This window comes from Salmo trutta, chromosome 10 (genome assembly GCF_901001165.1).
Source record: "Salmo trutta chromosome 10, fSalTru1.1, whole genome shotgun sequence".
Lineage (NCBI taxonomy): Eukaryota > Metazoa > Chordata > Actinopteri > Salmoniformes > Salmonidae > Salmo > Salmo trutta.
Window position 1 is genome coordinate 21,370,720 of NC_042966.1, and position 14,366 is coordinate 21,385,085.

Below are 14,366 nucleotides of genomic sequence, written 5' to 3' on the forward strand. Positions count from 1 at the left end.
CAGTGAGAGAGCCGTTCATTTGGCTCCCTAATTTGCGTAGGCAACTGGTAGGCCTAGGCTTTTTGGCGATTGTCTGCAGATAAATTCTGACAACATTCGATGAAGATGGTAAATCATCCCTGCGGGAACAATAGGTAATGGAGAGCCGTATTCGACTCATGATAATTAGGGCCCTCACGGAATCCAGTCATTAACACAGTTCAACAGTTATTCACATGTATTGACCTTAGTAGGGAATCAACTAAATGCATTGAAATCTGTTTGTTTTATCATAAGACATGAACAGAATGAATGAGTGATTTGTATTTCCTGCAACTTTCTGAAGAGGTGACGTGAATGCCTCTGTGTGTATGCGGTGCATGCGTCTTCCACTTCGGATAGCCGTTAGTGATGATGCTAAGGAAAACAACCTTTCCATCTACCAGAAGACCTTCTCAATAACCCTCTCAATTAGGCTAATTTGTAGTTAACATCTATCTGGCAGAATTATATTATTACTATTTTCATCAATCCAGTGGGTATTTGTTTTGCAAACTCTACCATCGTGTGTGCTATAAAAATACTGTTAAACAACAGCCTCTTGCTAGGTGTGCGTTTAAATTAAAAGGTAACTACACCCAAAAACAATTTCTCAGGTTTCCCCCCCCCCCCCCCCAGACCTCAAAAGTGGTCTCCTGATGTGGTTTATGCGTTGTTGTGGAATTAGACAAACAACCAAAGTGGATGTTCTATTAAAATGTGATTTTGAACGGCGAAGACCTGGAAAAACAAAACAGAAATTTGGGAAAATAAAAAGGAATCATGCAACAACAAAACGTTTTATAGGGCCTTAACGAATGATGATTATTAATTTAGGCAAGGTAAAATTAGAAATATTTAAGACTAACATAACCCTTTTAATTTTTTTGGTTCAACCTTCATTTATGTTTCAAGATAAATTAATAACCCTTATTTTCTTTTTTAATACAATACATAATTTGAAGAACACACATTGTGGCATTTTGTATTACAATTGTAAATAAGACGCGCTCAAAGAGAAGACAGGTTTAATGTTCTTACCTAGTAAATAATCCTGATCATATAGGCCTAGACCAATGGTCACCAACCAGTCGATCGAGATCTCTGAGGCTTTCCTAGTCGATCACCAAACATTTCTACAAAAAAATACAAAAATAAAGCCAGGCTTTCCTATTTTATGTATTTGTTTCAAATCAAATGTATTTATGTAGCCCTTCTTACATCAGCTGAGATATGAAAGTGCTGTACAGAAACCCAGCCTAAAACCCCAAACAGCAAGCAATGCAGGTGTAGAAGCACGGTGGCTAGAAAGGCCAAAACCTAGGAAGAAACCTAGAGAGGAATCAGGCTATGAGGGGTGGCCAGTCCTCTTCTGGCTGTGCCGGGTGAAGATTATAACAGAACATGGCCAAGATGTTCATAAATGACCAGCATGGTCAAATAATAGTAATCACAGTGAACAGATCAGGGTTCCATAGCCGCAGGGCTCAGGTCCTCCGAGAGAGAGAATTGGAGAGGGCATACTTTAAATTCACACAGGACACCGGATAAGACAGGAGAAATACTCCAGATATAACAGACTGACCCTAGCCCCCCGACACAAACTACTGCAGCATAAATACTGGAGGCTGAGACAGGAGGGGTCAGGAGACACTGTGGCCCCATCCGATGATACCCCCGGACATGGCCAAACAGGCAGGATATAACCCCACCCACTTTGCCAAAGCACAGCCCCCACACCACTAGAGGGAAATCTTCAACCACCAACTTACCATCCTGAAACAAGGCCGAGTATAGCCCACAAAGATCTCCGCCATGGCACAATCTAAGGGGGGGCGCCAACCCAGACAGGAAGACCACGTCAGTGACTCAACCCACTCAAGTGACGCACCCCTCCTAGGGACGGCATGGAAGAGCACCAGTAAGCCAGTGACTCAGCCCCTGTAATAGGGTTAGAGGCAGAGAATCCCAGTGGAGAGAGGTGAACCGGCCAGGCAGAGACAGCAAGGGCGGTTCATTGCTCCAGTGCCTTTCCGTTCACCTTCACACTCCTGGGCCAGACTACACTCAATCATAGGACCTACTGAAGAGATGAGTCTTCAATAAAGACATAGGTTGAGACTGAGTCTGCGTCTCTCACATGGGTAGGCAGACCATTCCATAAAAATGGAGCTCTATAAGAGAAAGCCCTACCTCCAGCTGTTTGCTTAGAAAATCTAGGAACAATTAGGAGGCCCGCGTCTTGTGACCGTAGCTTACGTGTAGGTATGTACGGCAGGACCAAATCGGAAAGATAGGTTGGAGCAAGCCCATGTAATGCTTTGTAGGTTAGCAGTAAAACCTTGAAATCAGCCCTTGCCTTAACAGGAAGCCAGTGTAGGGAGGCTAGCACTGGAGTAATATGATCAAATTTTGGGGTTCTAGTCAGGATTCTAGCAGCCGTATTTAGCACTAACTGAAGTCTATTTAGTGCTTTATCCGGGTAGCCGGAAAGTAGAGCATTACAGTAGTTTAACCTAGAGGTAACAAAAGCATGCATTCATTTTTCTGCATCAATTTTGGACAGAACATTTCTGATTTTTGCAATGTTACGTAGATGGAAAAAAGCTGTCCTTAAAACAGTCTTGATATGTTCGTCAAAAGAGAGATCAGGGTCCAGAGTAACCTCTGAGGTCCTTCACAGTTTTTTGACACGACTGTACAACCATCAAGATTAATTGTCAGACTCAACAGAAGATCTCTTTGTTTCTTGGGACCTAGAACAAGCATCTCTGTTTTGTCCGAGTTTAAAAGTAGAAAGTTCGCAGCCATCCACTTCCTTATGTCTGAAACACAGGCTTCCAGCGAGGGCAATTTTGGGGCTTCACCATGTTTCATTGAAATGTACAGCTGTGTGTCATCCGCATAGCAGTGAAAGTGAACATTATGTTTTCGAATGACATCCCCAAGAGGTAAAATATATAGTGAAAACAATAGTGGTCCTAAAACCGAACCTTGAGGAACACCGAAATTTACAGTTGGTTTGTCAGAGGACAAACCATTCAGAGACAAACATATCTTTCCGACAGATAAGATCTAAACCAGGCCCGAACTTGTCCGTGTAGACCAATTTGGGTTTCCAATCTCTCCAAAAGTATGTGGTGATCGATGGTATCAAAAGCAGCACTAAGGTCTAGGAGCACGAGGACAGATGCAGAGCCTCGGTCTGACGCCATTAAAAGGTCATTTACCACCTTCACAAGTGCAGTCTCAGTGCTATGATGGGGTCTAAAACCAGACTGAAGCATTTCGTATACATTGTTTGTCTTCAGGAAGGCAGTGAGTTGCTGCGCAACAGCTTTTCCAAAAAATGTTGAGAGGAATGGGAGATTCGATATAGGCTGATAGTTTTTTATATTTTCTGGGTCAAGGTTTGGCTTTTTCAAGGGAGGCTTTATTACTGCCACTTTTAGTGAGTTTGGTACACATCCGGTGGATAGAGAGCCGTTTATTATGTTCAACATAGGAGGGCTAAGCACAGGAAGCAGCGCTTTCAGTAGTTTAGTTGGAATAGGGTCCAGTATGCAGCTTGAAGGTTTAGAGGCCATGATTATTTTCATCATTGTGTCAAGAGATATAGTACTAAAACACTTGAGTGTCTCCCTTGATCCTAGGTCCTGGCAGAGTTGTGCAGACTCAGGACAACTGAGCTTTGGAGGAATACACAGATTTAAAGAGGAGTCCATAATTTGCTTTCTGATGATCATGATCTTTTCCTCAAATAAGTTCATGAATTTATTACTGCTGAAGTGAAAGCCATCCTCTCTTGGGGAATGCTGCTTTTTAGTTAGCTTTGCGACAGTATTAAAAATAAATTTTGGATTGTTCTTATTTTCCTCAATTAGGGTGGAAAAATAGGATGATCGAGCAGCAGTGAGGGCTCTTCGATAATGTACGGTACTGTCTTTCCAAGCTATTCGGAAGACTTCCAGTTTGGTGTGGCGCCATTTCCGTTCCAATTTTCTGGAAGCTTGCTTCAAAGCTTGGGTATTTTCTGTATACCAGGGAGCTAGTTTCTTATGACAAATGTTTTTAGTTTTTCGGGGTGCAACTGCATCTAGGGTATTGCGCAAGGTTAAATTGAGTTCCTCAGTTAGGTGGTTAACTGATTTTTGTCCTCTGACGTCCTTGGGTAGGCAGAGGGAGTCTGGAAGGGCATCAAGGAATCTTTGAGTTGTCTGAGAATTTATAGCACGACTTTTGATGCTCCTTGGTTGGGGTCTGAGCAGATTATTTGTTGCGATTGCAAAATTAATAAAATGGTGGTCTGATAGTCCAGGATAATGGGGAAAAACATTAAGATCCACAACATTTATTCCATGGCACAGAACTAGGTCCAGAGGTTGACTGTGCCAGTGAGTAGGTCCAGAGACATGTTGGACAAAACCCACTGAGTCGATGATGGCTCCGAAAGCCTTTTGGAGTGGGTGTGTGGACTTTTCCACGTGAATATTAAAGTCACCAAAAATTTGAAAATTATCTGCTATGACTACAATGTCTGATAGGAATTCAGGGAACTCAGTGAGGAATGCTGTATATGGCCCAGGAGGCCTGTAAACAGTAGCTATAAAAAGTGATTGAGTAGGCTGCGTAGATTTCATGACTAGAAGCTCAAAAGACGAAAACGTTGTTTTATTTGTTTTTGTAAATTGAAATTTGTTATCGTAAATGTTAACACCTACGCCTTTGCGGGATGCGCGGGGGATATGGTCACTAGTGTAACCAGGAGGTGAGGCCTCATTTAACACAGTAAATTAATCAGGCTTAAGCCATGTTTCAGTCAGGCCAATCACATCAAGATTATGATCAGTGATTAGTTCATTGACTATAACTGCCTTGGAATTGAGGGATCTAACATTGAGTAGCCCTATTTTGAGATGTGAGGTATCACGATCTCTTTCAATAATGGCAGGAATGGAGGAGGTCTTTATTCTAGTGAGATTGTTAAAGCGAACACCGCCATGTTTAGTTTTGGCCAACCTAGGTCGTGGCACAGACACGGTCTCAATGGTGATAGCTGAGCTGACTACATTGACTGTGCTAGTGGCAGACTCCACTAAGCTGGCAGGCTGGCTAACCTCGCCTGTTTCCTGCTGTTGGCGGTAGTTGCACTTGATTCAACAGCCCTACTGCCGGCAAGGCAAAGTGTTCCATCGGATTAACATGAATTGGTGCATGACGCAGAAATAATGCAGTGTTACTTGAGTTCCCCATCGGCTGGAAGACAGTGTCCCCTTTTCTCTGCAGAGGGATGGTGAATCGGGTGAGAGGCAGCCTCACTGCTGCTTTCTCCCTCCCCTCAGACTGACCATCAGATGCAGGCCATCAGTCCAGTAAAATAAAAAAAATAAGCTAATTATTGTGCTCACTCAGCTGTGTCTCAAAAGTAATACTACAAATTACAATTTCTCTATTACTAGTGTGATGATATACCTACAATTTTGAAATATAATTTCAAAGTGGTCTGAGAAGAACAGTATTGGCAGGGCAATTCAAGCATAGACAATATAGCCTACTACAAACCTCATTGCTACAGAACAGTTTTTAATAAGTTAATGTTGCATAGGCTAACATTTTTTAAGTAATGTTTAAAAACAATCTGAGCAGTAGATCTCTGTTTGCATTTTGACTCAAAGTGATCTTTACTCAGAAAAGGTTGGTGACCTTTGGCCTAGTGTCACGCCCTGACCTGAGAGAGAGGGTTTATTTCTCTATGTGGTTAGGTCAGGGAGTGGGGTGGGCATTCTATGTTTTGTATTTCTTTGTGTTGGCCGAGTATGGTTCCTAACCAGAGGCAGCTGTCTATCGTTGTCTCTGATTAGGAACCATACTTAGGCAGCTTTTTTTCCACCTGTCTTTGTGGGATCTTATTTTTGTATTCCTTTGAGTGACTACAGAACGTGACGGTCGTATTTTCTTTGTTCATTACTTTTTACCGTGTTCTGAGTAAATAAATCACAAGATGAACATATTCCACGCTGCACCTTGGTCGACTCCTTTTGACGAACGCTAGACCTAGACGATATCCAAAACAACTAACAATACACTGAATTCATACATTTTCATTCATTTAAATTGTAAAGTCATGTCTTTCTACATAATACCACAACCAATCTGGGAGGTAAACTTTATGAAGTACCCAATCATTTCACTGTGTATTTCTGATAGAATATAAGGCATTAGAATGTACCGGAGGCCACCAAAATAGAGCTCCTTTGGCCAAAAATGTCAGACCGGGGAAGACAGGCTATTTTTTCTACTTGGCTGGCAACTCCTACTTGTGGAGACCACTGCAATGGGCTCACTGTTAATGTTTATTTAATGAATAAATATAAGGTTTTTATATAATATTGCCTAATTTAATGGGTTTTATCTGTACAGGTAATGTGTGGTTCTGGTTCACCTCCGATGCACTAGCCTTGAGTGATGTTTACCATGGTAAACACTGTCCAAATACAATAGACTGTTGGTATTAGATGACAAGGCTATTGTTGATGAGATCATAACATGGTTGTGCAGCTGCTGCCTGATCCTTACAGGGCATGTTTACCTTTCTAATATCACAGACTGGGTTGTTCACTATAGTGTTCTTTTAAGTGCAATGTCTAACATTGATCTCTAAATATAATTTCTGTAATATCCATTTGAAGCAAAGTCATTTATTTGTTCAGCACTGTTTTCACATGAATGTAAAAGCTGCCGGAGTTAGCTAGCAAGTTTTGACAATACACGCCTACAGGTGGTCCACGTCTGTCTAGTATCGAACTATCCCTCCCTATTTGATGTGGGTGTGGTTAACTGGGTGGAAATATATGGGATGAGATGAGGGGAGTGGGCTTTAGGAAACAACCGAGCAGTCAGGCTAACATCAGTAGGGAGGTTGTTGTTGGTAAGCATTAGAAAGGCAGAAGAAAAAGTATACATGTTAATGCAAGTTAGTTGCCGTTGTCCAAGAGGTCATGAAGTGAAACACAAGCCGGGTCTCCAAAATATACATATATTTCTCTTTGAGGAACAATTGCAGTTTAGTAAGGGCAGCTTTTCACTCAAGAGCGCCTGATTTTGACAAAACAGTCATCGCATCATTTATTATGAGGATGGCATCATCAGAAGAGCTTCCAAGAACAGAGGATTCTGTGAGGAGAGTCCTGTGTCCAGAACTTGACCCCAATACTCCAGAACCACCTCGCTGGGCCTACATACACAAACCTATCATCGTCATGGTGATGGGAGCCCTGATGCTGGGCGCGGGTGCAGTGCTGATTCTCCTCCACTCGTCTGGTGTGACGGACACCCCCCATGCCACTGCCCCGGTCTGCCTGTCCATTGGAATGATGTTTGTAGTGGTAGGGCTGGTCTGGATACCCATCCTGAAGGACAAGCAGAGACGTATGGGGCTGGGGGCCAGGAGCACAAGCAGGTCCCTCAGCAGTGTGTGATGGAAAGGGTAAGGGGTGGTCCATTCTTCAGATGTTCTGTTGGCTCAGTTGGACATTTGGTTTAGTGTGGTTGGAATCCTAATTTTGTCTTTTAAATACTATAGACTTTTATTTTTGATTTATTAGAGACACTTGGATGTTTTTTTTATTTAACTGGTTATACTGTCATTTACTGACAGCTGAATTTATTTTTCACAAGGGAACTTCAGAAAGGACCATTCTTTTGCCTTTTTAAGATGCACCTTAAAATGATTTCTAAATATCTGATAAAGTATCATCAAAGAAGATCATGTCTCGTAAAGCTGTACTAAAAACCCAAGGTGAATGTACTTTGAACAATTTTACTGTGTGCTCTCAGTATGTTGCGTCCCTGTGACTGTGCACTGCGTTCTCCAACAGTCCAAAGGCGCGTCATCGCACATCACCTTGTGTCCGCACCTGAGTCGGCACTTTTGGAAATGACATTACTTTCTGGACTTCAAATAACTTTTTGAAAAGGAAATATTTCACTTCCGTTACCATGGCGCAAATACAAGAAAGGGAAGTGGAGGTCGCGGAGAGGAGATATCGGGGACTTGGTCGCTGTAAATGTGCCTTTTGGTTTGCGGTGGGCCACGACGTAGTTGGAGTGTTTATATTGCTGACCGGGGTGTTTGCAGACATATTCTGCCACGACTTGTTCATCTATGCAGGGGCCGTCATCATCTTCCTCAGTCTCATCTGGTGGGTGTTCTGGTTCTCGGGGAACATCGAGGTGCCACCTGAGGAACTGGAGGATGACGTTGGCTTGGTCAAACTAAAGAACAAAGGGATCAGCGGTGTTGTCAGGAAGGTTTCCAACCGTCTCACCAACGGAATTAGGAACTCATTCCGAAGGAACGGGAGTGCCAAGGGAGAGCGGCCCCGAACAACGGATGGAAATGTTACCTCTCACCAGCAGCAAGCCCCTGTCACTCTTTCCGTTATTTATCAGAACACAACAGAAGCTTCATCTAATGAACTTACCAGACAGACACTGGCAATATGATTTTACAGGTAATTTCGTTTCAAGTTTAACTATTGGCAACATCATAATAATAGTGTTCTGTTATAAGCCCATAATAGACATTTCATTAACTGAATCATAATGTAATGTTTCGGATAAGCAGGCAAAACAAGCCTATATTTGCCTCACTGGTAATGATTAAACAACATCAAGGTCACTGGAAAGAGTCCACATGTCTACCTATTTGCTATTTTGTAGATAAAATGGCAGACTTTGTACTCTGCATAAGTGGTATAAGATAATTGTGCTGATAATGGTGCCAAAAAACGTGCACATGCAAATTTATTTTCATTCTTATGTTTTGATTAAGTATAATTGTTGCATTAATCCTTACAAATGCTCCTCAAAATGATTAATTTGAGACATTTTTAGGAAAGAATAGAATCCCTTTTAATTATTTAGTATACTTATGTTATTTTTTTCCCAATGCAGGTTCAGAGCATTTTCTCTGGATTCAAGAGCAGTCTGCAGGAACCCGAAGATGCATTGCACACTGTGACTGTGCCAACAAAGTAGCTGATTAGAGTAATGAGATTGATTGCACTCTGAGACTATATAATTGTTCATAACATGGCATTTGATTGCTTCACTGTAAATGTAACATTATTTTGTACAATAACATATCTCTGCATTTCTTTCTAAAGTCATATTTTGTGAATTGTTTATAAACTATTTATAGCAAAATAAAAATGTACAACAGATCAAAGTTTGTCACATGCACAGGATACAGCAGGTGTAAACGGAACAGTGAAATGCTTACTTGCAAGCTCTCTTCAACAGTGCAGTACAAATATAAATATCAATATATACTGAGTGTTCAAAACATATACATTAAGAACTCCTGCTCTCTCCATGACATAGACTAAGCAGGTGAAACCTATGATCCCTTATTGATGTTACTTGTTAAATCCACTTCAATCAGTGTAGATGAAGGGGAGGAGACAGGTTAAAGAAGGCTTTTAAGCCTTGAGAGACAATTGAGACACGGGTGAATGTGCAAGACAAAAGGTTTAAGTGTCTTTGAACAGGGTAGTAGGTGTCAAGCCGGGCACATTGGTTTGTGTCAAGAACTGCAACGCTGCTGGGTTTTTCACACTCAACAGTTTCTTGTGTGTATCAACACTCACTGATATATACATCATGTTTGTCAAAATTTCTCAAGCTCTCTACATTTTGGTTGGAATCGTTGATTGACAGCAATACTTCAACTTTGTCTCAGATTTTTTAAACAGATTTAAGTCAGGACTGAGACTGGACCATTTTTTACATTTTTTTATTTAACCTTTATTTAACCAGGTAAGCTAGTTGAGAATAAGTTCTCATTTGGCCAAGATAAAGCGTAGCAGTTCGACACATACATCAACACAGAGTTACACATGGAATAAACAAAACATGCAGTCAATACAGTAGAAAAAATAAAACAAAAAGTCTATATACAGTGAGTGCAAATTAGGTAAGATAAGGTAATAAATAGGCCATGGTGGCGAAGTAATTACAATTTAGCAATTAAACACTGGAATGGTAGATGTGCAGAAGATGAACGTGCAAGTAGAGATACAGGGGTGCAAAGGAGCAAGATAAATAAAGTTGTTGGATGGGCTGTTTACAGATGGGCTATGTACAGGTGCAGTGATCTGTGAGCTGCTCTGACAGCTGGTGCTTAAAGCTAGTGAGGGAGATATAAGACTCCAGCTTCAATAATTTTTGCAGTTCGTTCCAGTCATTGGCAGCACAGAACTGGAAGGAAAGGTGGCCAAAAGAGGAATTGGCTTTGGGGGTGACCAGTGAGATATACCTGCTGGAGCGCGTGCTATGAGTGGGTGCTGCTATGGTGATAAGGGAATTTATATGCTTAAAGGTAATGATTAAAGAATTCCACCCTGAAACGTAACTATTAGTGATTTTTAGTTTATGTAGCATGTATAATGAATAATTAAAGTACTAAATGTAAGTCCAATAAGGTTCGGTAGAGAAATGTGTGTGTGTGTGACTAAGAAGATACCGAGAACAATTAAACTGTGTATGACTTGACCTGGCTAGAACTCTGAGAAACTTACGATAGGACAGGAAGTCCTTTCAAGATTCCTCTAATCTCGGGGGGATGGAACTGCCAGTTTGGTAGTGATAAACAGTGGTGAGAACCATGGGGAAGGATACATTCCACCTACTGTTCATGTGTATGTATGTGCGTAGGCTATCTACTGTTTGTGTGGAGGTATGTGCGTAAGTAGGGAGTGAGTTATAAAATGGCATGTCTTTGTATTGTGGACTTTAGAACGTTCTCGTGAATAAACTGTACGAACCTTTTGCATAAGCTGAGTCTTTGTGTCACGGTTTTCTTCGTGGATATGAAAGGAGGACCAAGGCGCAGCGGAAGTGTGGACACTCATTCTTTTTTATTACCAAAAAAAGGAGTAGAGCATCCACTTGAGAAAAAACAAAACAACAAAACAATGAACGGTACTCACGATGTGACGGTGTGGCAGGCTAAACCAAACAAAGCAGTGCACATAACAATTCCCCACAACCCCAAAGACAAACACACACAGCTATATAGGACTTCCAATCAAAGGCAACTATACACACCTGCCTTCAATTGGAAGTCCCGATCATCCAACCAACATATACAAACACAAACCTGTCACGTCCTGACCCCAAAACTAAAACACTAGCTCCATCTGCTGGTCAGGACGTGACACTTTGCCTAATTAATATTAAACCCAGAGTCTTACAAACCTCGGGAATTAGTCAAAGCTTTAATAATTGTTAGTTATTATCATTGGCATTGAAAATTCTTGTGACAGGTGACCAGTGAGCTGAGATAAGGTGGGGCTTTACCTAGCAGAGACTTGTAGATGACCTGGAGCCAGTGGGTTTGGCGACGAGTATGAAGCGAGGGCCAGCCAACGAGAGCATACAGGTTGCAGTGGTGGGTAGTATATGGGGCTTTGGTGACAAAACGGATGGCACTGTGATAGACTGCATCCAATTTGTTGAGTAGAGTGTTGGAGGCTAATTTGTAAATGACATCGCCGAAGTCGAGGATCGGTAGGATGGTCAGTTTTACGAGGGTATGTTTGGCAGCATGAGTGAAGGATGCTTTGTTGCGAAATAGGAAGCTTGATTCTAGATTTAATTTTGGATTGGAGATGCTTAATGTGAGTCTGGAAGGAGAGTTTACAGTCTAACCAGACACCTAGGTATTTGTAGTTATCCACATATTCTAAGTCGGAGCCGTCCAGAGTAGTGACGGGCGGGCAGGTGCGGGTAGTGATCGGTTGAAGAGCATGCATTTAGTTTTACTTGCATTTAAGAGCAGTTGGAGGCCACGGAAGGAGAGTTGTATGGCATTGAAGCTCATCTGGAGGTTAGTTAACACAGTGTTCAAAGAAGGGCCAGAAGTATATAGAATGGTGTCATCTGCGTAGAGGTGGATCAGAGAATTACCAGCAGCAAGAGCGACATCATTGATGTATACAGAGAAGAGAGTCGGCCCGAGAATTGAACCCTGTGGCACCTACATAGAGACTGCCAGAGGTCCGGACAACAGGCCCTCCGATTTGACACACTGAACTCTATCAGAGAAGTAGTTGGTGAACCAGGCGAGGCAATCATTTGAGAAACCAAGGCTGTTGAGTCTGCCAATAAGAATGTGGTGATTGACAGAGTCGAAAGCCTTGGCCAGGTCGATGAATACGGCTGCACAGTAATGTCTCTTATCGATGGCGGTTATGATATTATTTAGGACCTTGAGCGTGGCTGAGGTGCACCCATGACTAGCTCTGAAACCAGATTGCATAGCGGAGAAGGTAGTGTGGGATTCGAAATGGTCGGTAATCTTTTTGTTAACTTGGCTTTCAAAGACCTTAGAAAGGCAGCGTAGGATAGATATAGGTCTGTAGCAGTTTGCGTCTAGAGTCTCCCCCTTTGAAGAGGGGGATGACTGCGGCAGCTTTCCAATCTTTGGGAATCTCGGACAATACGAAAGAGAGATTGAACAGGCTAGTGATAGGGGTTGCAACGATTTCAGCAGATAATTTTAGAAAAAGAGGATCCAGATTGTCTAGCCCGGCTAATTTGTAGGGGTCCAGATTTTGCAGCTCTTTCAGAACATCAGCTATTTGGATTTGGTTGAAGGAGAAATGGGGGAGGCTTGGGCGAGTTCCTGTGGGGAGTGCTTGGCTGTTGACCGGGGTAGGGGTAGCCAGGTGGAAAGCATGGCCAGCCGTAGAAAAATGCTTATTGAAATTCTCAATTATAGTGGATTTATCGGTGGTGACAGTGTTTCCTAGCCTCAGTGCAGTGGGCAGCTGGGAGGAGGTGTTCTTATTCTCCATGGACTTTACAGTGTCTCAGAACTTTTTTGAGTTTGTGCTACAGGATGCAAATTTCTGCTTGATAAAGCTTGCCTTAGCTTTCCTAACTGCCTGTGTATATTGTTTCCTAACTTCCCTGAAAAGTTGCATATCACGGGGGCTATTCAATGCTCATGCAGAACGCCACAGGATGTTTTTGTGCTGGTCAAGGGCAGTCAGGTCTGGAGAGAACCAAGGGCTATATCTGTTCCTGGTTCTAAATATTTTGAAAGGGGCATGCTTATTTAAGATGGTGAGGAAGCCATTTTTAAAGAATGACCAGGCATCCTCTACTGACGGGATGAGGTCAATATCCTTCCAGGATACCCGGGCCAGGTCGATTAGAAAGGCCTGCTCGCTGAAGCGTTTTAGGGAGCGTTTGACAGTGATGAGGGGTGGTCAGCAGCAGCAGAGGTGTATTAGGAGGGCAAGTTGGGTAGGATGATATCTATGAGGGTGCCCGTGTTTACGGATTTGGGGTGGTACCTGGTGGGTTCATTGATAATTTGTGTGAGATTGAGGGCATCAAACTTAGATTGTATGATGGCCGGGGTGTTAAGCATGTCCCAATTTAGGTCACCTAGCAGCACAAGCTCTGAAGATAGATGGGGAGCAATCAGTTCACATATGGTGTCCAGGGCACAGCTGGGGGCAGAGGGTGGTCTATAACAAGCGGCAATGGTTAGAGACTTGTTTCTGGAAAGGTGGATTTTTAAAAGTAGAACCTCGAATTGTTTGGGTATAGACCTGGATAGTAAGACAGAACTCTGCACGCTATCTCTGCAGTAGATTGCAACACCGCCCCCTTTGGCAGTTCTATCTTGTCGGAAAATGTTATAGTTAGGGATGGAAATGTCAGGGTTTTTGGTAGTCTTCCTGAGCCAGGATTCAGACACGGCTAGGACATCCGGGTTGGCAGAGTGTGCTAGGTCAGTGAATAAAACAAACTTAGGGAGGAGGCTTCTAATGTTAACATGCATGAAACCAAGGCTTTTGCGGTTACAGAAGTCAACAAATGATAGCGCCTGGGGAATGGGAGTGGAGCTAGGCACTGCAGGGCTTGGATTAACCTCCACATCACCAGAGGAACAGAGGTGGAGTAGGATAAGGGTACGGCTAAAGGCTAAAAGAACTCGTCGCCTAGTACGTTCGGAACAGAGAGTAAAAGGAGCAGATTTCTGGGCACGGTAGAGTAGATTCAAGGCATAATGAACAGACAAAGGTATGGTAGGATGTGAATACATTGGGGGTAAGCTTGTGCATAGAGTGACGATGATAGAGATATTGTCTCTAGAAATATAATTTAAACCAGATGATGTCATCGCATGTGTGGTAGGTGGAACTAAAGTATTAAATAAGGCGTATTGAGCAGGGCAAGAGGCTCTACAGTGAAATAAGGCAATAAATACTAACCAAAACAGCAATGGACAAGGTATATTGATGTTAGCGAGAGGCATGCATAGCCGAGTG

At 42.5% G+C, this 14,366-nt stretch overlaps 1 long non-coding RNA gene across 1 annotated transcript; it reads left to right on the forward strand.

The window, feature by feature from the left end:
* The first annotated feature begins 7,651 nt into the window (after positions 1-7,651).
* Positions 7,652-9,266, forward strand: LOC115201342 (uncharacterized). Its single transcript, XR_003879733.1, has 2 exons — positions 7,652-8,531; positions 8,974-9,266. It is a non-coding gene; the product is annotated as an uncharacterized LOC115201342 (long non-coding RNA).
* Positions 9,267-14,366: the final 5,100 nt, after the last annotated feature.